Source organism: Oncorhynchus kisutch, linkage group LG7 (genome assembly GCF_002021735.2).
Source record: "Oncorhynchus kisutch isolate 150728-3 linkage group LG7, Okis_V2, whole genome shotgun sequence".
Taxonomy (NCBI): domain Eukaryota; kingdom Metazoa; phylum Chordata; class Actinopteri; order Salmoniformes; family Salmonidae; genus Oncorhynchus; species Oncorhynchus kisutch.
In genome coordinates, this window is record NC_034180.2 from 26,219,561 (window position 1) to 26,244,218 (window position 24,658).

The window sequence follows — 24,658 nt, forward strand, 5'->3', positions numbered from 1 at the left end:
TAGCTAACTTCAGTTTTAGCTACATTGTGACGGCCCTGAATTTTTCTGAACCATCTCAGTGCTAGGATCTGGTCCACTCTTAGCGTCAGTCCGTGGACTACACCTCTCTGTTCTTCGTGACTTTTCTCTGCTGGTGATCTGTTAGGGGATTGGATTGTCTGACTGACTACAACCTTTTTGTATACGGTATTTCATTTGTTTTGATGTGATGTATACTGTGATGATTTATGTAGTTAGTTGTAGTTGAGGACTTAGTAAGAGTTGATAAGCTTTAAAGTTGTGTGGTAAAATAATTGTATGATTAATACTGGGTGTACGCTACACTTGTATGAACAGACAAACATTGCGTGACTAAGGTCACTTGAGTTCCCTGAACTCCTTACAGGACATTTCTGGAGGAACCAGAACTCATTGTGTTATATTATTATGTGTGTGTGTAATCATTTATGTTGGTAATACAACCCACGCAAAATAATAGTTTTTGAAGTTCTTTCCAATGTTTTAAGGGTTTATGAAAAGTTTATTTCCATCCTGACTTTTACATAAGTCCTTTGTATTGGTGTAGACTTGACGGACCAGATGGGACTCATTCCCTCCCAAACCAAAAGGAGAAACCAATGTTTTCTCTGGTAGGCACAACCTACCTGGCACCCCTATAAATAATCTTAAGTCAAAACCATTACAACATGGTAACTTTAGTATTGCTAACTTACATCAAATATAAAATTTGCAGTATCTATCGAAGGATCTTGCTTTTTCAAAGGTTACGGACTAAATTGAGCATTTGCGCAGTGAGTCACATGATTCTAGCTTGATTGGAGATATTTTCGAGTGTTACAACTATCAGAATCACTTTTTTCGCCAAGTACATTGGTGACCCGTTTCAAGAAGCCAGGCGGTTGTCACACGTCACTACATCATTTTTTATTTATTTATCAAAACATGTTTTTTGTGTGGCAGAAATGCCTTCTGGAACATGTGAACTTTCATACAGTATGCCTAATAACAAACTTGTATGTCATCTGTAAATACGAATAAAATTGTAAAATTACAAGCCTAGTTGGTCTAGCCATGGAAAAAGACAGGAACTGCTAGCCATGATTGGCTGAGATAATGGATGGGCTAGACATTCCGAGAGAGGAGATTGCATTGGTCTGCCATGTAGCATGCTTCTGTTTATAACATTCGCTGCTCAGTATGTGTAGGTAATCCTTGCTACCGCTGCTTTTTTTTAAAGATAACGTTAGCCATGGAGACCTGCAAAAGCGTTGCTGCTGTTCTCAACGTTGCTGCCCTGAATTTATCAGGCGCTATCGACAAAGATCAGTGTGAAAAAGTTGTGAATGACTACTTTCTGCACACGTTCAGTGTGAACCGGACTGACTTGACACATCGGAGCAAACAAGCTGTAGCTACAAACACAGAAATGACACAGGACGTCTTACTGAGGGGTTCTAGTCTGCCGTGAAGTGTTCTTCTAAGTATACGGGTATATGGCTCTCTAGCTAACGTTACGTGTATGATCTGTCTAGAAATATTATTTGTATAATGGAAAGCGATTTCCATTGCCAGTTATAGCCTAATGTTAGATAGCTAGCATTAAAGCTAGTTGGTTAGCTTTAGCTACCTGCAGATTCATACTACAGCATTTCATGCATGGAGGCTAGCTATGAAAATCTGTTTGTATTGCCAGCTAGTACTGTATGGGTTGGGATTATGGTTCATTGTTTAGCTAGCTAGCTAGCTAGCTAGCGACATATCTAAACAAAAGACTCCATTTCGCCAGTTGATTACATTACCCATCAAGTTAGACAGGTGTGTTTGGGGGTGATTACGGCCATCTATTGTATTTCACGAAACATGTGTATATGTCTCGACAATAGTGAACCATCCATTTCGCTAGATGTGGCTGGGGGGTGGTTATAGCATTTGTTTCACATTACCCATCAATTTAGACAAGTCTGTCTGGTTAAGCATCATCTAATAATTCTAAAATATTTATACAATACTTTTTGATATTGCTACTATGCAAATATGCAAGAAACCATTTCACTGTGCCACTACCACCTTCTGTATCCTGTGCATGTGACAAATACACTTAGATTTAATTTGATATAGTGTGTGTTTACCAGCGATGGTAATGTGAAGAATGACATGACCTGCACCAAAGTCAGTGTCACGCCTGCTCCCGTTCGTCCCCCCTGACACTCGAGGGTGTCAGGCTCCCCAGCATTATGCACATATGCCTTCCCCCGTCACGTGCATCAGCGATTATTAGACTCACCTGGACTCAATCACCGCTATCATTATGTCCCCTATATCTGTCTGTTCCCCACTTCAGCATTGATTGTCATATGTTCTTGTATACCCGTGTGCTGATGCTGTTCCGGTCTTGTTCCATGTCTGTTCCGATTAAATGTTTGACTCCCCGTAACTGGGCTCCTAACAAACTCCTAGTTTGTACATAGTGTTTCTGCTACCATCTCTTATGACCGAAAAGAGCTTCTGGACATCAGAACAGCGATTACTCACCTTGAACTGGAAGAAGATTATTTATGTAATGAGTCCGACGTAAAGGATGTACTGCTTTCTCGAGACCAGGCCCAAATCCCTGTCATTTGCGTGAAGAAAAGATGGAGAAAAAGGGGGAGGAGGGCAGTGTTCCTTGTAAGAATTAGTTGGCAACTAGGTAAACCACCACTACCTTCCGTACTATTGGCCAACGTGCAATCACTGGAAAATAAACTGGACGATCTACGATTAAGACTATCCTACCAATGGATCTTTAAAAACGAATATGTTGTGTTTCACTGATTCGTGACTGAATGATGACATGGATAACAGAGCTGGCTGGGTTTTCCCGGGCATTAGCAGGACAGAGCAGCTCTGTCTGGTAAGATGCGGGGCGGGGTGTGTGTGTCTATATTAAAGAAGTCTTGAGGTATTGCTCACCTGAGGTAGTGTACCTCATGACAAGCTGTAGATAACACTATCTACCAAGAGAGTTCTCATCTATATTATTCGTAGCCTCCATTTTCCACCACAAACCGATGCTGGCACTTAGACCGCACTCAACAAGCTGTATAAGGCCATAAGCAAACAAGAACATGTTCATCCAGACATGGTGCTCCTAGCGGCTGGGGACTTTAATGCAGGCAAACTTAAATCTGTTTTACCTCATTTCTACCAGCATGTCACATGTGCAACCAGAGGAAACTATAGACCACCTTTACTCCATAAACAGAGAGGCATACAAAGCTCTCCCTCGCTCTCCATTTGGCAAATCTGACCATAATTCTATCCTCCTGATTCCTGCTTGCTAGCAAAAACTAAAGCAGGAAGTACAAGTGACTTGTTCAATACAGGACTGTTTTGCTAGCATAGATTGGAATATGTTCTGGGATTCAGCCAAAGGCATTGAGGAGTATACCACATCAGTCACTGGCTTCATCAATAAGTGCATCGACGAGGTCGTCCCCACAGTGACATATCCCAACCAGAAGCCATGGATTACAGGCAACATCCGGACCGAGCTAAAGGCTAGAGCTGCCGCTTTCAAGGATCTGGACACTAATCCGGACGCTTACAAGAAATCCTTCTATGCACTCAGATGAACCATCAAACACGCAAAGCGTCAATACCAGACTAAGATTGAATCCTACTACACCTGCTCTGACGCTCATCAGATGTGGCATGGCTTGCAAACTATTACAGACTACAAAGGGAAACCCAGCCATGAGCTGCCCAGTGATGCAAGACTACCAGACAAGCTAAATGCCTTTTATGCTCGCTTTGAGGCAAGCAACGCTGAAGCAAGCAATGAGAACACAAGCTGTTCCGGACGACTGTGTCCGAGGGTGTGTGTTTAGTCCCCTCCTGTACTCCCTGTTCACTAACGACTGCGTGGCCAAGCACGACTCCAAAACCATCATTACATTTGCTGACGACACAACACATCACCGCCTGGTATGGCAACTGCTCGGCATCTGACCGCAAGACGCTACAGAGGGTAATGCGTACGGCCCAGTACATCACTGTGGCCAAGCTTCCTGCCATCCAGAACTTACTATGCGGTGTCAGAGGAAGTCATAGACGGTTCTCTCTACTATCGCACGGCAAGCAGTACCGGAGCGCCAACAATTAATCAAATGGCCACCCGGACTATTTACATTGACACCCCCCCTTTGTTTTTACACTGCTGCTACTCGCTGTTTATTATCTATGCATAGTCACTAACTGTCACTAACTGTCACACCCTGACCTTAGAGCTTTTTATGTCTCTATTTTGGTTTGGTCAGGCGTGAGTTGGGGTGGGCATTCTGTTTGTGTTTCTATGATTTTCTAAAATCACTTCAAATCAAATCAAATTAACAAAGTTAACTTTGTTTGATGGCACATAGCCTTAAGATTCACGGTTTGTTTTGTATTGTTTATTGTTTTGTCGGCGTCATTTTGATGAATTAAAGAAAATGTACTCTCACCACGCTGCACCTTGGTCCTCTCCCCCAAACAGCCGTGACATAACCCCTGCCTACATGTACAAATTACCTCGACTAACCTGTACCCCCGCACATTGACTTGGTACCCCCTGTATATAGCCTCGTTATTGTTATGTAATTTTCTTGTGTTACTTTTTATTTTATTATTTACTTTAGTTTATTTAGCAAATATTTTCTTAACTCTATTTCTTGAACTGAATTGTTGGTTAAGGGTTTGTAAGTAAGCATTTCACGGTATTCATTGTATTCGGCACATGTAACAAATAACATTTGATATAATATGATATAGGACAAGGACAAGAGTATATTTTCACCTGAACTTTTTCCTAGATTACTACTTTTACCATTTTTAGTCTTTAAATCTTTGGTTGTTGACTACTTTACCTTACTCACTCTGTTTAGCGTATGGTCTCACATGTGAATCCTTAACCTCTCTAGGATAGGGGACACAAGCGTCCCACTTGGCCAAAAGCCAGGGAAAATGCAGCGCAGCAAATTCAAATAAAATGATATAATCAAACTTTCATTAAATCACACATGTAATATACTAAATTAAAAAAGGTACACTCGTTGTGAATCCAGTCAACATGTCAGATTTTAAAAAGGCTTTTCGGCAAATCATATCATTATCTGATGATAGCACAACAGTAAACAAAGAGTAGCATATTTCAACCCTGCAGGCGCTACACAAAACGCATAAATAAAATAAATCATGCCTTTGACGAGCTTCTTTTGTTGGCACTCCAATATGTCCCATAAACATCACAATTGGTCCTTTTGTTCGATTAATTCCGTCCATATATATATATCCAAAATGTCCATTTATTTGGCGCATTAGCTCCAGAAAAAAACAGCTTCCAATTTGCGCAACGTCACTACAAAATATTTCAAAAGTTACCTGTAAACTTTGCCAAAACATTTCAAACTACTAGGTATTTTTAAACGTTAATAATCGATCAAATTGAAGACGTGTCTATCTGTGTTCAATACAGGAAGACAACAAACCAACGCTACTTTTCAAGTCTTGCACAACTCTTAACAGTGTTACCCAGTTCCTAGATGGCCGTACTTCTTCATTGCACAAAGGAATAACCAAATTCCAAAGACTGGTGACATCCAGTGGAAGCGGTAGGAACTGCAAACAAGTGCCTAAGAAATATCATTTCCCAATGAGAACCCACTGAACAGACAGAGACCAACAAAAAAAAATCTGAATGGTTAGTCCTCTGGGTTTTGCCTGCTACATAAGTTGTTATACTCACAGACATGATTTAAACAGTTTTAGAAACTCCAGGGTGTTCTCTATCCAAATCTACTAATAATATGCATATCTTATATTCTTGGCATGAGTAGCAGAAAGTTGAAATTGGGCACGCTATTTATCGAAAGGTGAAAATGCTGCCCCCTATACCTTAAGTTAAAAAGAGATGGGTGGCGCTACGGCATAATAGGGTGTGAACAATGCTGAATACGTGTAGACAAAGAGGACCTCTCCAGTCGCTGTTACAAGTTTATCAACTTTCAAAGAAGGATTACTTTCCCATTGTACCTCAACTGCAATGTATGATATACCATTTCGTAGTTCTAATCCTTTACTTTTTTCAAATGTAAATAAAAACACCATTTAAAATGTTGCAACATAAGACCGAATACAGGTGGTCGGTCACATTTACAAATACCCAGAATTTGCCTTAGTGTGTACTGTACTGTACGGTAGGTGCTGCTAGCAGTAGACAATATACAAGCAGAATACAGACAAGTCCACATAGATGTCAAACAGAATATGCAATATCTGTACAGTAAACATTCAACATAACTCTGGAGTATAGGCTGATTGCAGGGGGAATATACCATTTACAGAGGGGATGTATCTATATAAGCAGAGGGAGGGATGCTGCCATGGCAAATATATCCAGTGGATATACAGTGTTGTGTGGACGTGTACATAGTGCAAATGCAGCATAGTGCAGATTAGTATTTGAGGTCATATCCCGTGTTACAACCATACTTTTCCAACCTCATAATGTGGAAATATACATTGAGAGTACAAAACATTAGGAACATGAGATAGACTGAGGTGGATACGGGTGAAAGCTAGGATCCCTCATTGATGTCACCTGTTGAATCCACTTTAGTCAGTGGAGATGAAGAAGGCAGGTTAAAGAAGGATTTTTACGCCTTCAGACAATTGAGAAATGGATTGCGTATGTGTGCCATTCAGAGGGGGAATGGGCAAGACACAATATTTAAGTGCCTTTGAATGGGGTGTGGTAGTAGGTGCCAGGCACACCGGTTTGAGTGTGTCAAGAATTGCAACGCTGCTGGGTCTTTCATGCTCAACAATTTACTGTGTGTATCAAGAATGGTCCACCACTCAAAGGTCATCCAGCTAACTTGACAACTGTGGGAAGCATTGGAGTCAACATGGGCAAGCATCCCTTGGGAACGCTTTAGATACCTTGTGGAGTCCATCCCCACACAATTTGAGGCTGTTCTGAGGGCAAAATGGGTGCAACTCAATATTAGGACGGTGTTCCTAATGTTTTGTATGCTCAATATATATAAAACACAGGAAAACCATGTTTTTGACTACACTTTAGCCTTCTTAGTGTTGGCCTAGCCAACATCTCAACTGTGAGCAGGGTATTAGATAAGACATGCAATGTTTGGTCTCATCAGGCTGCTCTCTATTCATTACTCAGCTCCACTTTGGGAGACAACATCCATTCAATTCAGATCATTTGAGGCAACCAAATAACTGTCAGTCTTCTCACTAAAGGATTTGTATTGGTATGACTAAAAGCTAACTAATAATAAACTCATACAATTGTCATTCAAGCACACCATGGCTCTAAAAACAGCCATCAATGCACGCTGAGTGGAACAAATTATTAAAGAGAACATGATAATTGTTGACTTTTATTAGCTTTGATTAACACTAGTGTCTGTTGCTTTTTGATGTTAATGGCATATTGAAGCTCATATATTTGCTTCGTGAGCGTGTGGCCCACAACAACACAAGTTTCTGTCAGTAAGCGTCATGCTTCAGCTCAACTCCATACAGTTTGCAATTATACTGTGGGATAGAGGGAGGCAGGGTGTCAATGGTATTGATCAGAAACCTCCATTGATCTCTCTCACCTGGCATTTAATCGCCAACATACTCGCGCGCGCACACACACACACACACACACACACACACAGGCTAAACATCACACTGTTACTATGGTTACTCCATATATTTTCAGTCTGACCGATGTCGCCATAAAAAAGACGAAATAGTCTTTACAAGCCAGAATGTTGAATAAAATGGTATTTACACTTTACCGGTTGTACATGCTGTTGGTCCTTGTTGTTTGGTGGTAGGAGGTGGAGATATCGTATCCACATATTTGTGGCAACGGTAGGTTCTGTCGCTTGCATTTTCAATCTCTTGACTCATTGCAGTTGATGCACAATATGTAAACAATAGCCGAATGTCGACTGAAGCATGTTTCCTAGCAATCAGCTGGAAGTGATTGCCGTTCGGTCTGTGGTTCGGTTAGGGTCGTTCATACTGTGGAAGTGATTGCCGTTCGGTCTGTGGTTCGGTTAGGGTCGTTCATACTGTGGAAGTGATTGCCGTTCGGTCTGTGGTTCGGTTAGGGTCGTTCATACTGTGGAAGTGATTGCCGTTCGGTCTGTGGTTCGGTTAGGGTCGTTCATACTGTGGAAGTGATTGCCGTTCGGTCTGTGGTTCGGTTAGGGTCGTTCATACTGTGGAAGTGATTGCCGTTCGGTCTGTGGTTCGGTTAGGGTCGTTCATACTGTGGAAGTGATTGCCGTTCGGTCTGTGGTTCGGTTAGGGTCGTTCATACTGTGGAAGTGATTGCCGTTCGGTCTGTGGTTCGGTTAGGGTCGTTCATACTGTGGAAGTGATTGCCGTTCGGTCTGTGGTTCGGTTAGGGTCGTTCATACTGTGGAAGTGATTGCCGTTCGGTCTGTGGTTCGGTTAGGGTCGTTCATACTGTGGAAGTGATTGCCGTTCGGTCTGTGGTTCGGTTAGGGTCGTTCATACTGTGGAAGTGATTGCCGTTCGGTCTGTGGTTCGGTTAGAGTCGTTCGTATTGTGGAAGTGTTTGCCGTTCGGTCTGTGGTTCGGTTAGAGTCGTTCGTATTGTGGAAGTGTTTGCCGTTCGGTCTGTGGTTCGGTTAGAGTCGTTCGTATTGTGGAAGTGTTTGCCGTTCGGTCTGTGGTTTGGGTTGTTCATATTATGGAAGTGTTTGTCACTAGCAAATTGAATCAGTATTGAAAATAAAAAACGGAAATCCAAACCGAAAAACAGACCAGTGTACTGAAGGTCGGGTTGATTAAACTTGGATATTTTGTAATAGATTATCTCAGACAGAGGGACAAAGTTGACAGACAACAGGTAAAGAAAGTTGGAATTAAGTTTGTTCAACATTCAACTTGTATTTTTACTGTTCGGGAATGCTGAGCCTACATGTTAGAGACGAGTGTGTAAGTATTTCACTCTTGGATTCTAAAAGAGGCTAACACACACCCAGCCTGCGGTGGATTCGGGGGCTTAGAGAACATACAGTAGCTGCACACAAACCAAATAAGGCTGCTCAGTTTTCCTCCACAAAATGGCCAAAAAGAGTAGAACCAGCTCCCCTACTGTTACACTATGATTTGGCTATTAGAAACATCCAAGAGGGCGTAACAGTCGGACGTCTGTTTGTCTTGTCCCATCCCATGTATATATACAGTTGAAGTCTGAAGTTTACATACACCTTAGCCAAATACATTTAAACTCAATATTTCACAATTCCAGACATTTAATCCTTGTAAAATCACCTGTTTTAGGTCAGTTAGGATCCCCACTTTCTTTTAAGAATGTGATGTATCAGAATATTAGTATTGAGAATGATTTATTTCAGCTTTTATTTCTTTCATCACATTCCCAGTAGGTCAGAAGTTTACATACCCCATACTAATTGAGTGTATGTCATGACGTTGGCCTGGGGGGATAGGATTAAAGACCTCTTCCCCCCTTTTTCCTCTCTAACCTACTGAGGTTAAATTTAAAAAACATTTAAAAAACCCTTGGTTAACATAGAGATTCTGGGAACATCAGTAGGTGGGGGGAAATGAACTATATTCGGGTAATCCGAACAATTGAACATATGCGGTGGTACTTAATGAATATGATGTCAGTCTGGTTGTCATCTGAGACATTCTCATCAATGATAAGATGACATGAACTCTACAGTGGAAAGTCTACACATCAGAGTTATCGGATTCACATGGAATTGTTGTTCAATTTAAATGTTTGAATATGAAATTATTTGTGATGGGATGAAATGTGATTTTAGCTTAAGAAAAATTGAGATGTGGGTTTTCATAAGTTAGGGCGGCTCACTCAGTGGCCCGCCCACGTGAAGAGACAGAGGTTGTAAACTACGAGAAACACCCCTTTTTTCCCTTCCAATATAAGCCCTTGACGACAACATAACTTCCTGTTCCGAGGATATGAGGGCGACGGTCCTATGTCAGAATGGTTCAGATAATTACAGAACGAAGCCAACATCAACATGAGCTTTGGTTGCAAATGGTTAGCGAGTTGAGTTAGCGACCACAGCTGCAAACACAGGTTAAGAAGGAACAGACTGAGTATCCCGTCTATCACACAACAACGTTACTACAACGTATCCAATTGATAATCTGAGACATTCTTCAAAGAACAGAGGACTCGGTTTGGCAACACGGCCTTCCATCTACCACCAAACTACTGAAGCGCAGCTCAGAGTAAATATTTATTGAATTTTCCTTTTCCAAATGGGCGGTAATTTAGAATGCATAAGATACTGTATTTACAATAGCACAGCTTTTTCCCTTTGTTCCTCAGTCTCCCGCTCTTTCACTCAACCCAGCCCCTTTTCCTTTGTGTAACAAGTTGTCATATCTATTCCTCCCGCTAGGGACATTTTCCTTTATGACTTCATTTTTAATCCAGTTATGATTAATTGTGTGTATGTGAATTATGTGTGATTAGTTAGGTATTTACTAAATAAATAATTCAACCCAATTTTGGATTGCTGATTCAATTTTTTGGCCAGGGTTCTTGCAGATAACCAAGAATTTACAACTTTCAGATTATGAGACTGAAGTAAGATGACGATTGATATTGACTGCTATTGATGTAAAATATTACTAGGTCTTTAAGAGTTTATTCGGAAGATAACAGCTCTATAAATATTATTTTGTGGTGCCCGACTCTAGTTAATTACATTTACATGATTAGCTCAATCAGGTGATATTAATTACAGATATATTATTTTATAGAATATCATGTCTTATCAATTAATCCGGCATAGCCAAAGACACGACAGGTAGCATTGCATTTAAATTGTTGAACTTGGGTCAAACATTTCGGGTAGCCTTCCACAAGCTTCCCACAATAAGTTGGGTGAATTTTGGCCCATTCCACCTGACAGAGCTGCTGTAACTGAGTCAGGTTTGTAGGGCTCACTACTCACACACACTTTTTCAGCTCTCCCCACAAATGTTCTATAGGATTGAGGTCAGGGCTTTGTGATGGCCACTCCAATACCTTGACTTTGTTGGCCATTTTGCCACAATTTTGGAAGTATGCTTGGTGTCATTGTCCATTTGCGACCAAGCTTTAACTTATGTCTTGAGATGTTGCTTCAACATATCCACATCATTTTCCCCTCATGATGCCATCTATTTTATGAAGTGCACCAGTCCCTCCTGCAGCAAAGCACCCCCACAGCATGCTGCCACCACCTTGCTTCACGGTTGGGATGGTGTTCTTCATCTTGCAAGCGTTCCCCTTTTTCCTCTAAACATAACGATGATAATTATGGTCAAACAGTTCTATATTTGTTTCATCAGACGAGAGGACATTTCTCCATGGTGGTTTTGGAGCAGTGGCTTCTACCTTGCCGAGCGGCCTTTCAGGTTGTCGATATAGGACTCGTTTTACTGTGGATATAGATACTTTTGTACCTGTTTCCTCCAGCATCTTCACAACATCCTTTGCTGTTGTTATGGGATTGATTTTCACTTTACGCACCTTCCTGAGCGGTATGACAGCTGCGTGGTCTCATGGTGTTTATACTTGCATACTATTGTTTGTACAGATTAACGTGGTACCTTCAGGAGTTTGGAAATTGCTCCCAGGGATGAACCAGACTTGTGGAGGTCTACAATTGTTTTTCTGAGGTCTTGGCTGATTTCTTTTGATTTTTCAATAATGTCAAGCAAAGAGGCACTGAGTTTGAAGGTAGGCCTTCAAATACATCCACAGGTACACCTCCAATTGACTCAAATTATGCCAATTAGCAATCAGAAGCTTCTAAAGCCATAACATTTTCTGGAATTTTCCAAGCTGTTTAATGGCACAGTTAACTTAGTATATGTAAACTTCTGACCCACAGGAATTGTGATACAGTGAATTATGAGTGAAATAATCTGTCTGTAAACAATTGTTGGAAAAATGACTTGTGTCATGCACAAAGTAGATTTCCTAACCGACTTGCCAAAACTATAGTTTGTTAAAAATAAATTTGTGGAGTGGTTGAAAAACTAGTTTAAGTGACTTCCGACTTCAATTGTATATCTATCCTGCCCTGCTTTTCAAAAATCTTTGAAAGCCAAGTTAACTTCTTATGGCTGCAGGGGCAGTATTGAGTAGCTTGGATGAAAAGGTGCCCATTGTAAATGGCCAGCTCCTTAGTCTCAGTTGCTAATATATGCATATTATTATTAGTATTGGATAGAAAACACTCTAAAGTTTCCAAAACTGTCAAAATATTGTCTGTGACTATAACAGAACTGATATTGCAGGCAAAACCCGAGGAAAATCAAACCAGGAAGTGGCTTCTATTTTGAAAACTCCATGTTCCATAGCCTCCCTTTGCTCCATTTAAAGGGATATCAACCAGATTCTTTTTCCTATCGCTTCCTCAAGGTGTCAGTCTTCAGACAGTTTCCGGCTTTTATTTTGAAAAATTAGCCAGAAAGATAACATCGCGTCAGGTGGTCGCATGAGTTTTGCTCGCGCAACAGAGTTTGGGCTGCCTATGCCTTTCCCTCTCCTACTGATAAAGACATTTGCAGTTGATATATTATCGATTATATATTTTAAAAACAACCTGAGGATTGATTATAAAAAACGTTTGACATGTTTCTGTGGACATTACGGAAACTGTTTGGAATTTGTCTGCGTTGTCGTGACCGCTCTTTCCTGTGGATTTCTGAAAACGCGCCAAACAAACGGAGGTATTTTGGATATAAAAAACAATCTTTATGGAACAAAAGGAATATTTGTGTAACTGGGAGTCTCGTGAGTGAAAACATCTGAAGATCAAAAGGTAAACGATTCATTTGATTGCTTTTCTGATTTTCGTGACCAAACTACTTGATGCTAAGTGTACATAATGTTTTGTCGAGCGATCGATAAACTTACAAATGCTTGGATTGCTTTCGCTGTAAAGCATATTTTCAAAATCTGACACGACAGGTGGATTAACAAAAGGCTAAGCTGTGTTTTCCTATATTGCACTTGTGATTTCATGAATATATATTTTTTTAGTAATATTCATGGAATGTGGCGCTATGCAATTCAGCGATTGTTGATGACAATTATCCCGATAACGGGATTGCAGCCATAACAAGTTAACCAACAGATCACCGACCATTTCGAATCCCACCGTACCTTCTCCACTATGCAATCTGGTTTCCAAGCTGGTCATGGGTGCACCTCAGCCACGCTAAAGGCCTTAAACGATATCATAACTGCCATTGATAAAAGACAGTACTGTGCAGCCGTCTTCAATGACCTGGCCAATGACAAGGCTTTCGACTGTCTATGTAAACCGTGATTTATGGATATAATTAGCATATTATTGAAAAAAACATAAATGTACTGTATAACATGTCCTATTCCTGTCATCTGTGAAGATTTTCAAAAGGTTAGTGAATTATTTTACTTTTAATCCTGCTTTTGTGATTGCATCTATTGTTCTACAAAATGGCTATGTAAATTAGCCTATCTTTGGTGGTGGTTTGACATAAATATGTGCTATGTTTTCGCCGTAAAACATTTTAGAAATCTGACTTGGTGGCTAGATGAACAAGGTGTTTATCTTTCATTTGAGCTATTGGACTTGTTAATGTGTGGAGGTTAAATATTTCTAAGAATATTTTTTGCGTTCTGTGTGCTACTGTGTCAGTTGAGCAGTGGGGGGAGGTGCCCTAGCGGGACGTGTGGTGCCAAGTAGTTAAACAATGCTACTTAATATAATGTTTACATACCCTACATTATTCATCTCATATGTATACGTATATACTGTACTCTATATCATCTACTGCATCTTTATGTAATACATGTATCACTAGCCACAATAAACTATGCCACTTTGTTTACATACCATCTACTGCATCTTGCCTATGCCGCTCTGTACCATCACTCATTCATATATCTGTATGTACATATTCTTTATCCCTTTACACTTGTGTGTATAAGGTAGTAGTTTTGGAATTGTTAGTTAGATTACTCATTGTTTATTACTGCATTGTAGGAACTAGAAGCACAAGCATTTCGCTACACTCGCATTAACATCTGCTAACCATGTGTATGTGACAAATACATTTGTTTTGATTTGATTTGAGGTGCCACAGGGTTAAATTCTTTGGCCAACTCTTTTCTCTGTATATATCGATGATGTCGCTCTTGCTGCTGGTGATTCTCTGATCCACCCCTACGCAGACGACACCATTCTGTATACATCTGGCCCTTCTTTGGACACTGTGCTAACAAACCTCCAAACGAGCTTCAATGCCATACAACACTCCTTACGAGGCCTCCAACTGCTTTTAAATGCAAGTAAAACAAAGTACATGCTCTTTAACCAATTGCTGGACGGATCTGACTTACAATACGTGGACAACTACAAATACCTAGGTGTCTGGTTAGACTGTAAACTCTCCCTCCAGACTCACATTAAGCATCTCCAATCCAAAATGTAATCTAGAATCGGCCTACTATTTCGGCAAAACAAAGCCTCCTTCACCCATGCTGCCAAAGATACCCTTGTAAAACGGACTATCCTACCGATCCTTGACTTCGGCGATGTCGTTTACAAATAGACTCAACACTCTACTCAGCAAACTGGATGTAATATATCACAGTGCCATACGTTTTGCCACCAAAGCCCCATATACTACCCACCACTGCGACCTGTATGCTCTCGTTGGCTAGCCCTCACTACATATCCGTTGCCAAACCCACTGGCTCCTGGTCATCTATAAGTATTTTCTAGGTAAAGCCCCACCTTATCTCAGTTCACTGGCCACCATAGCAACACCCACTCGTAGCACGCACTCCAGCAGGTATATTTCACTGATCACCCCGAAAGCCAACATTTACTTTCCTTCCAGTTCTCTTCTGCCAATGACTGGAACGAATTGCAAAAATCACTTAAGCTGGAGTCTTATATCTCCCTCTCTAACTTTAAGTATTAGCTGTCAGAGCAGCTTACTGATCACTGTACCTGTACACAGCCAATCTGTAAATAGCACACCCAGCTTCAGTACCTCATCCCCATATTGTTACTTATCCTCTTGCTCTTTTGCACCCTAGTATCTCTACTTGCACATCATCTGCACATCTATCACTCCAGTGTTAATGCTAAATTGTAATTATTTAGCCTCCATGGCCTATTTATTGCCTTACCTCCCTACTCTTCTACATTTGTACACACTGTACATTGATTTTTTCTATTGTGTTATTGACTGTACGTTTGTTTATGTGTAACTCTGTGTTGTTGTTTTTGTCGCACTGCTTTGCTTTATCTTGGCCAGGTCGCAGTTGTAAATGAGAACTTTTTCTCAACTGGCCTACCTGGTTAAATAAAAGGTGAAATTAAAAATTAAAAAAGATGTTGTTCAATGTTTCTTTTGAAAAAACAATTTCAAAAGGAATAGTTTCACCATATTAAAACGAGAGTTCAGTTCACATAACAGGGTTGATCTTAAAATGAGGGACAGACGTAAATGCATCACTAATCACATGAAATAAATAATAATCTTCAGACATGACTTTGTCAAAGCAGCAAAATAACTAGGGCTTTACAATGATGGTGAGAACTTGGGGTTAAGATGTAAAAGAGGGACGTGCTAAAGTAACAATATTCTGCATTTTTATATTTAAAAAAAATTCATATACAAAATTAGATTTATTGAATTTTCCATGTGGTCTATATTAAAAGGGCACTTAATTTCATACAACAGGCTTTTAAAATGCAGTATTGGTGCACAATTCCTACTTAAAATATCAAGGGCACTCATTTTGTGGAATGACCCTTGTATGATTAATCGGGTTACAGAGTGATTTGCATTATGTGCTCAGGTGAAGAAAGCTAATTTATCTTGAGTGTTTTTTGTTCAGTAGCTATTTAAGATGATTTCCTACCAAACACATCCACAATGTGGCACTTCAGTCAAAATTTCACAGTTTGAATTTGCAGACTTGCAGTTTGGCAGATGCAGGACCACTGGGGAAATTAGTTGAAATGTTTTGGAGATGGAGGAGCAGAAGCTGACATATCTTATGTTGATATTATTCTGATACTCCATACTCTTAAGCCTGGAGGGTCTGGAATACTGCTGGTTTTCGATCTCAGTCCTGTTGAGGCGATGGGTTCCACCCAGGGAACCCCAACCCCCCGTTCAGCTGAAAAGGTGGCGCAGGGAATGCAAAAATATTCTTTTGAAATATTTAACCTCCACACATTAACAAGTCCAATACCTCAAATGAAAGATAAACACCTTGTTCATCTACCCAGCGTGTCAGATACTTAAAATGTTTTACGGCGAAAACACAACATATATTTATGTTAGACCACCACCAAACCAAAGAAAAAACATAGCCATTTTTTCCAGCAAAAGATAAAATGACAAAAGCAGGATCATTTTTTTATATTTTTTAAATCACTCACCTCTTGAAAATCTTCATCAGATGACAGTCATATGACATGTTACACAGTACATGTCACGCCTTGGTCTTAGTATTTTGTGTTTTCTTTAATTATTTGTTCAGGCCAGGGTGTGACATGGGTTTGTGTGTTGTGTTTCGTATTGGGGTTTGTAGTATTTGGGATCGCGGCTGATTAGGGGTGTTGTATAGGCTTGGCTGCCTGAGGCGGTTCTCAATCAGCAGTCAGGTGCTTCTCGTTGCCTCTGATTGGGAACCGTATTTAGGTAGCCTGAGTTCGCTTTGTCTTTCGTGGGTGATTGTTCCTGTCTCTGTGTAGTTTCACCAGATAGGCTGTATTAGGTTTCACATTCCGTTTGTTGTTTTGTATTTATTAAGTTATTTCATGTATCGTCATTTTCTCTTCATTAAAGAACATGAGTAACCACCACGCTGCATTTCGGTCCGACTCTCTTTCGACAAACGAAGAACGCCGTTACAGAATCACCCACCACATACGGACCGAGCGGCGTGGTTACAGGCAGCGACCGCAGGAAAAGCGAAAGGAGGACGTTATGGACAGCAATGGCATGGAGTATACGACGTGGGAAGAAATCGACAGGTGGGCGGCCGACCCAGAGAGAGTGCAGGAGCCTGCATGGGATTCGCTAAAGCAGTGCGAAGAAGGCTATAGGCGAATGGAGTTGGAGAAAGACACGGCGGCGCAGAGCGAAACCCGAGAGTCACCCCAAAAAATGTATTGGGGGGGGCTCAGAGGGAGAGTGGCTGAGTCAGGAGTCAGACCTGAGCCAACTCTCCCTGTTAATCGTGAGGAGCAGCGATATAAGGACTTCTGGTCTTGGGAGAGGATATTAGACGGAAGAGGACCCTGGGCTCAGCCTGGTGAATATCGCCGCCCCAAGGAGGAAGCAGAGGCAGCAGGAGATAGGAGCCAACGATACGAGGGAACACGGTTGGCAAGGAAGCCCGAGAAGCAACCCCAAAAAATTATTGGGGGGGGGCTTACAGGGAGTATGGCTATGCCAGGTAGGAGACCTGCGCAAACTCCCTGTGCTTTCCGGTGGGCTAAAGAGACCGGGCAGGCACCGTGTTATGCTAGTGAGCGCACGGTGTCTCCAGTGCGGGTGCATAGCCCGGTACGGTTCATACCAGCCCTTCGTATTGGCCGTGCTAGAGTGGGCATCGAGCCAAGTAAGCTTGGGCAGGCTCGGTGCTCCAGAGCGCCTGCACGGTCCGGTCTATCCAGAGCCACCTCCACACACCAGTCCTCCGGTAGCAGCTCCCCGCACCAGGCTTCCTGTGCGTGTCCTCGCTCCAGTATCACCAGTGCCCGCACCACGCATCAGGCCTACAGTGCGCCTCGCCTCTCCTGCTCTGTCGGAGTCTCCCGCCTGTTCAGCACAGCCAGAGCCTTCTTTCCCTCCTGTGCTGTCGGAGTCTCCCGCCTGTTCAGCGCAGCCAGCGTTTTCCTCCTCTCCTGCGCTGTCGGAGTCTCCCGCCTGTTCAGCGCTATCAGAGCCTTCTTTCTCTACAGCGCTGCCGGAGCCTCCTGCCTGTTTGAAGCAGCCTGAGCTGCCAGTCTGCAGGGTGCTGTCAGCCTGCATGGAGCAGCCAGAGCTGTCAGTCTGCAAAGAGCTGCCAGTCTGCAAGGAGCTGCCAGTCTGCAGGGTGCTGTCAGCCTGCATGGAGCAGTCAGAGCTGTCAGTCTGCATGAAGCAGCCAGAGCTGTCAGTCTGCATGAAGCAGCCAGAGCTGTCAGTCTGCATGAAGCAGCCAGAGCTGTCAGTCTGCATGAAGCAGCCAGAGCTGTCAGTCTGCAAGGAGCTGCCAGTCTGCAAGGAGCTGCCAGTCTGCAAGGAGCTGTCAGCCTGCATGGAGCAGTCAGAGCTGTCAGTCTGCAAGGAGCTGCCAGTCTGCAGGGAGCTGTCAGTCTGCAAGGAGCTGCCAGTCTGCAAGGAGCTGCCAGTCTGCAAGGAGCTGCCAGCCTGCATGGAGCAGTCAGAGCTGTCAGTCTGCATGAAGCAGCCAGAGCTGTCAGTCTGCAAAGAGCTGCCAGTCTGCAAGGAGCTGCCAGTCTGCAGGGTGCTGTCAGCCTGCATGGAGTTGAGTTGAGTTTATTTTTATTTTTACAGGGACAGTGCACATTAATCAACATTTCAGTAAAAGTGCCGGTTTTAGCCAACCGGTTAATTTTCAACCGCAGTCCCTGGGCAGGTTATTAAAAACAATTACAATATAGACAATAGCAACATAGAACAAGCAAGACATAGCATACAGACAGAGCAACATAGGACAAAAGCAGCAAGACAAAATTCATAAAAGCAACAAAGTGTTTCCACACCTCACAAGCTACAGACAACAGACAACATGGAGAGTGGCAACACACAGCTAGGGACCATGTTCACAAATCTGATTGACCTTTAGCCATGTCTTCAAGCATTTTGTGAAAGTGTGATATGTGGTGCAGTTATGTGTGTCTGATGGCAGTGTATTCCAGACATGGGAAGCTCTCACAGAGAATGCAGATTTACTAAAGGTGCTTTTCCTTAGGGGAACTATACAGTCACCTCTCATGGCAGACCTTGTGGATCTGCTGCCATATGTCTGGGTTTTCTGTTTAACAAAAATATTGAGTGGAGGGGGAGCCAGGCCATTGAGGATCTTGAATACAAGACATGCGTCGGTGTATTGCACAAGATTTTCCCAACTCAAGAGCTCATGCTTTCTAAGGATGTGACAATGATGATGGCTATTGGGCTTCCTATCAAGCACTTTGAGAGCCTGTTTGTAGACAGACTGAATAGGTTTTAATGTTGTACAGCAAGCAGTCAGAGCTGTCAGTCTGCATGAAGCAGCCAGAGCTGTCAGCCTGCATGGAGCAGTCAGAGCTGTCAGTCTGCATGAAGCAGCCAGAGCTGTCAGTCTGCATGAAGCAGCCAGAGCTGTCAGTCTGCATGAAGCAGCCAGAGATGTCAGTCTGCATGAAGCAGCCAGAGCTGTCAGTCTGCATGAAGCAGCCAGAGATGTCAGTCTGCATGAAGCAGCCAGAGCTGTCAGTCTGCAAAGAGCTGCCAGTCTGCAAGGAGCTGTCAGCCTGCATGGAGCAGTCAGAGCTGTCAGTCTGCATAGAGCAGCTAGATCCGCCAGTCAACCAGAATCTTCCAGATCTGCTAGTCAACCAGAATCTTCCAGATCTGCTAGTCAACCTGAATCTTCCAGATCCGCCAGCCAGCCAGGATCTACCGGAGCCTACTACCTACCTGGGCTTCCTCTCAGTACTGGGCTTCCTCTCAGTACTGGGCTTCCTCTCAGTCCCGGGCTGCCCCTCAGTCCCGGGCTGCCCCTCAGTCCCGGGCTGCCCCTCAGTCCCGAGTTGCCCCTCAGTCCCGAGTTGCCCCTCAGTCCCGAGTTGCCCCTCAGTTCCGGGCTGCCCCTCAGTCCCGAGCTGCCCCTCAGTCCCGAGATGCCCCTCAGTCCCGAGATGCCCCTCAGTCCCGAGATGCCCCTCAGTTCTGTGGGGTTCTGGGTGAGGACTATTAGGCCATGGTCGGCAGCGAGGGTGGATTATCCCAGGACGCGAAGGGGAGGAACTATGACATTTATGGAGTGGGGTCCACGTCCGACCCGGAGCCGCCACCATGGACAGACGACCACCCGGACCCTCCCTATGGTTTTGAGGTGCGTCCGGGAGTCCGCACCTTGGGGGGGGGGGGGGTTCTGTCACGCCTTGGTCTTAGTATTTTGTGTTTTCTTTAATTATTTGTTCAGGCCAGGGTGTGACATGGGTTTGTGTGTTGTGTTTCGTATTGGGGTTTGTAGTATTTGGGATCGCAGCTGATTAGGGGTGTTGTATAGGCTTGGCTGCCTGAGGCGGTTCTCAATCAGCAGTCAGGTGCTTCTCGTTGCCTCTGATTGGGAACCGTATTTAGGTAGCCTGAGTTCGCTTTGTCTTTCGTGGGTGATTGTTCCTGTCTCTGTGTAGTTTCACCAGATAGGCTGTATTAGGTTTCACGTTCCGTTTGTTGTTTTGTATTTATTAAGTTATTTCATGTATCGTCATTTTCTCTTCATTAAAGAACATTAGTAACCACCACGCTGCATTTCGGTCCGACTCTCTTTCGACAAACGAAGAACGCCGTTACAGTACATTTATGTTTTGTTCGATAATATGCATTTTATATCCATAAATCTCGGTTTACATTGACGCCATGTTCAGAAAATCCTCCAAAATATCCGGAGGAATTATAGAAAGCTACGCCAGATAACAGAAATACTCATCATAAACTTTGACTAAAGATACATGTTCTACATATAATTAAAGATACACTGGTTCTTAATGCAACCGCTGTGTCACATTTTTTTTTTACGTTACAGAAAAAGCCTAACATTGCAATAATCTGAGACGGCACTCAGACGTAACAATATTTCTCCGCCATGTTGGAGTCAACAGAAATACAAAATTACAACATAAATATTCCCTTACCTTTGATGATCTTTCATCAGAATGTAGTGCAAGGAGTCCTAGTACAACAATACATAGTTTTGTTCCATAATGCTCAATTCTAGTGTCCATGTAGCAGCATTTGCTATCACTTTCAGCTGACAAGCCCAAAAAATGACTTCTGGTCCAGGATAACTTTGCATGAAAACTTCCAAAAGACATATTACAGATCGAAGAAACTGGATAAACTAAATGCAGAATCAATCTTCAGGATGTTATCATCATATATATCCAATAACATTCCAACCGGATCCTTCGTTTTCATCTGGGGCTGATTGGAACAGCCGTAGCACTCAAAGAGAGATGCGTCACAACAAAATGGCATTCTCTTGCGACACCGACTACTTTCCTTCCCATTAGGTCAAAGTTCACAGCAAATGCTCCATTACACTTTCTACTGAATGAGGACATCTAGTGGGAAGTGTTTCCACATCCATAACTTGTTGGGAAGGGAGGGGGCGATGACGTCAAAGTTGCCCCAACTTTCAGGATTTCAAAACTTGTTTGGAAGATTGCCTGCCCTGTGAGTTCTGTTATACTCACAGACATAATTCAAATGGTTTTAGAAACTTCAGAGTGTTTCTATCAAATATTAATAATAATATGCATATATTAGCAATTTAGGACAGATTTTGATGCAGTTCACTATGGGCACGCAATTCATCCAAAGTGGAAATACTGCCCCCTCTCTCTAAAGGGAAGATTGCAGAATTTGGTTCCATCCTTCCAACTAAAAGTCCCAATACGACATATCATTTTACATTTATATTTTGGGGAAAAATACAGTACACTCATTCAAGGGTTTTTCTTTATTTTCACTATTTTCTACATTATAGAATCAAAACTATGAAATTACACGTATGGAATCATGTAGTAACCAAAAAAAAGTGTTAAACAAATCTCAAAATATTTTATATTTGCGATTCTTCAATGTAGCCAACCTTTGCCTTGATGACAGCTTTACACTCTATTGGCATTCTCTCAGCCAACTACATGAGGTAGGCACCTGGAAAGCATTTAAATTAACGTGTGCCTTGTTAAAAGGTAATTTGTGGAATTTCTTTCCGTCTTTATGCGTTTGAGCCAATCAGTTGTGTTGTGACAAGGTAGGGGTGGTATACAGAAATCAAATCAAATTTTATTTGTCACATACACATGGTTAGCAGATGTTAATGCGAGTGTAGCGAAATGCTTGTGCTTCTAGTTCCGACAATGCAGTAATAACGAACAAGTAATCTAACTAACAATTCCAAAAAAACTACTGTCTTATACACAGTGTAAGGGGATAAGGAATATGTACATAAGGATATATGAATGAGTGATGGTACAAAGCAGCATAGGCAAGATACAGTAGATGATATCGAGTACAGTATAACATATGAGATGAGTATGTAAACAAAGTGGCATAGTTAAAGTGGCTAGTGATACATGTATTACATAAGGATGCAGTCGATGATATAGAGTACAGTATATACATATGCATATGAGATGAATAATGTAGGGTAAGTAACATTATATAAGGTAGCATTGTTTAAAGTGGCTAGTGATATATTTACATAATTTCCCATCAATTCCCATTATTAAAGTGGCTGGAGTTGAGTCAGTGTCATTGACAGTGTGTTGGCAGCAGCCACTCAATGTTAGTGGTGGCTGTTTAACAGTCTGATGGCCTTGAGATAGAAGCTGTTTTTCAGTCTCTCGGTCCCAGCTTTGATGCACCTGTACTGACCTCGCCTTCTGGATGACAGCGGGGTGAACAGGCAGTGGCTCGGGTGGTTGATGTCCTTGATGATCTTTATGGCCTTCCTGTAGCATCGGGTGGTGTAGGTGTCCTGGAGGGCAGGTAGTTTGCCCCCGTTGTGCAGACCTCACTACCCTCTGGATAGCCTTACGGTTGAGGGCGGTGCAGTTGCCATACCAGGCGGTGATACACCCCGCCAGGATGCTCTCGATTGTGCATCTGTAGAAGTTTGTGAGTGCTTTTGGTGACAAGCCGAATTTCTTCAGCCTCCTGAGGTTGAAGAGGCGCTGCTGCGCCTTCTTCACGATGCTGTCTGTGTGAGTGGACCAATTCAGTTTGTCTGTGATGTGTATGCCAAGGAACTTAAAACTTGCTACCCTCTCCACTACTGTTCCATCGATGTGTATAGGGGGGTGTTCCCTCTGCTGTTTCCTGAAGTCCACAATCATCTCCTTAGTTTTGTTGACGTTGAGTGTGAGGTTATTTTCCTGACACCACACTCCGAGGGCCCTCACCTCCTCCCTGTAGGCCGTCTCGTCGTTGTTGGTAATCAAGCCTACCACTGTTGTGTCGTCCGCAAACTTGATGATTGAGTTGGAGGCGTGCGTGGCCACGCAGTCGTGGGTAAACAGGGAGTACAGGAGAGGGCTCAGAACGCACCCTTGTGGGGCCCCAGTGTTGAGGATCAGAGGGGTGGAGATGTTGTTGCCTACCCTCACCACCTGGGGGCGGCCCGTCAGGAAGTCCAGTACCCAGTTGCACAGGGCGGGGTCGAGACCCAGGGTCTCGAGCTTGATGACGAGCTTGGAGGGTACTATGGTGTTGAATGCCGAGCTGTAGTCGATGAACAGCATTCTCACATAGGTATTCCTCTTGTCCAGATGGGTTAGGGCAGTGTGCAGTGTGATTGAGATTGCATCGTCTGTGGACCTATTTGGGCGGTAAGCAAATTGGAGTGGGTCTAGGGTGTCAGGTAGGGTGGAGGTGATATGGTCCTTGACTAGTCTCTCAAAGCACTTCATGATGACGGATGTGAGTGCTACGGGGCGGTAGTCGTTTAGCTCAGTTACCTTAGCTTTCTTGGGAACAGGAACAATGGTGGCCCTCTTGAAGCATGTGGGAACAGCAGACTGGTATAGGGATTGATTGAATATGTCCGTGAACACACCGGCCAGCTGGTCTGCGCATGCTCTGAGGGCGCGGCTGGGGATGCCGTCTGGGCCTGCAGCCTTCCGAGGGTTAACACGTTTAAATGTCTTACTCACCTCGGCTGCAGTGAAGGAGAGACCGCATGTTTTCGTTGCAGGCCGTGTCAGTGGCACAGTATTGTCCTCAAAGCGGGCAAAAAAGTTATTTAGTCTGCCTGGGAGCAAGACATCCTGGTCCGTGACTGGGCTGGATTTCTTCCTGTAGTCCGTGATTGACTGTAGACCCTGCCACATGCCTCTTGTGTCTGAGCCGTTGAATTGAGATTCTACTTTGTCTCTGTACTGGCGCTTAGCTTGTTTGATAGCCTTGCGGAGGGAATAGCTGCACTGTTTGTATTCGGTCATGTTACCAGACACCTTGCCCTGATTAAAAGCAGTGGTTCGCGCTTTCAGTTTCACACGAATGCTGCCATCAATCCACGGTTTCTGGTTAGGGAATGTTTTAATCGTTGCTATGGGAACGACATCTTCAACGCACGTTCTAATGAACTCGCACACCGAATCAGCGTATTCGTCAATGTTGTTATCTGACGCAATACGAAACATCTCCCAGTCCACGTGATGGAAGCAGTCTTGGAGTGTGGAGTCACACACTCCAATAGCCCTATTTGGTAAAAGACCAAGTCCATATTATGTAAGAACAGCTCAAATAAGCAAAGAGAAACATCAGTCCATTACTTTATGACATGAAGGGCAGTCAATGT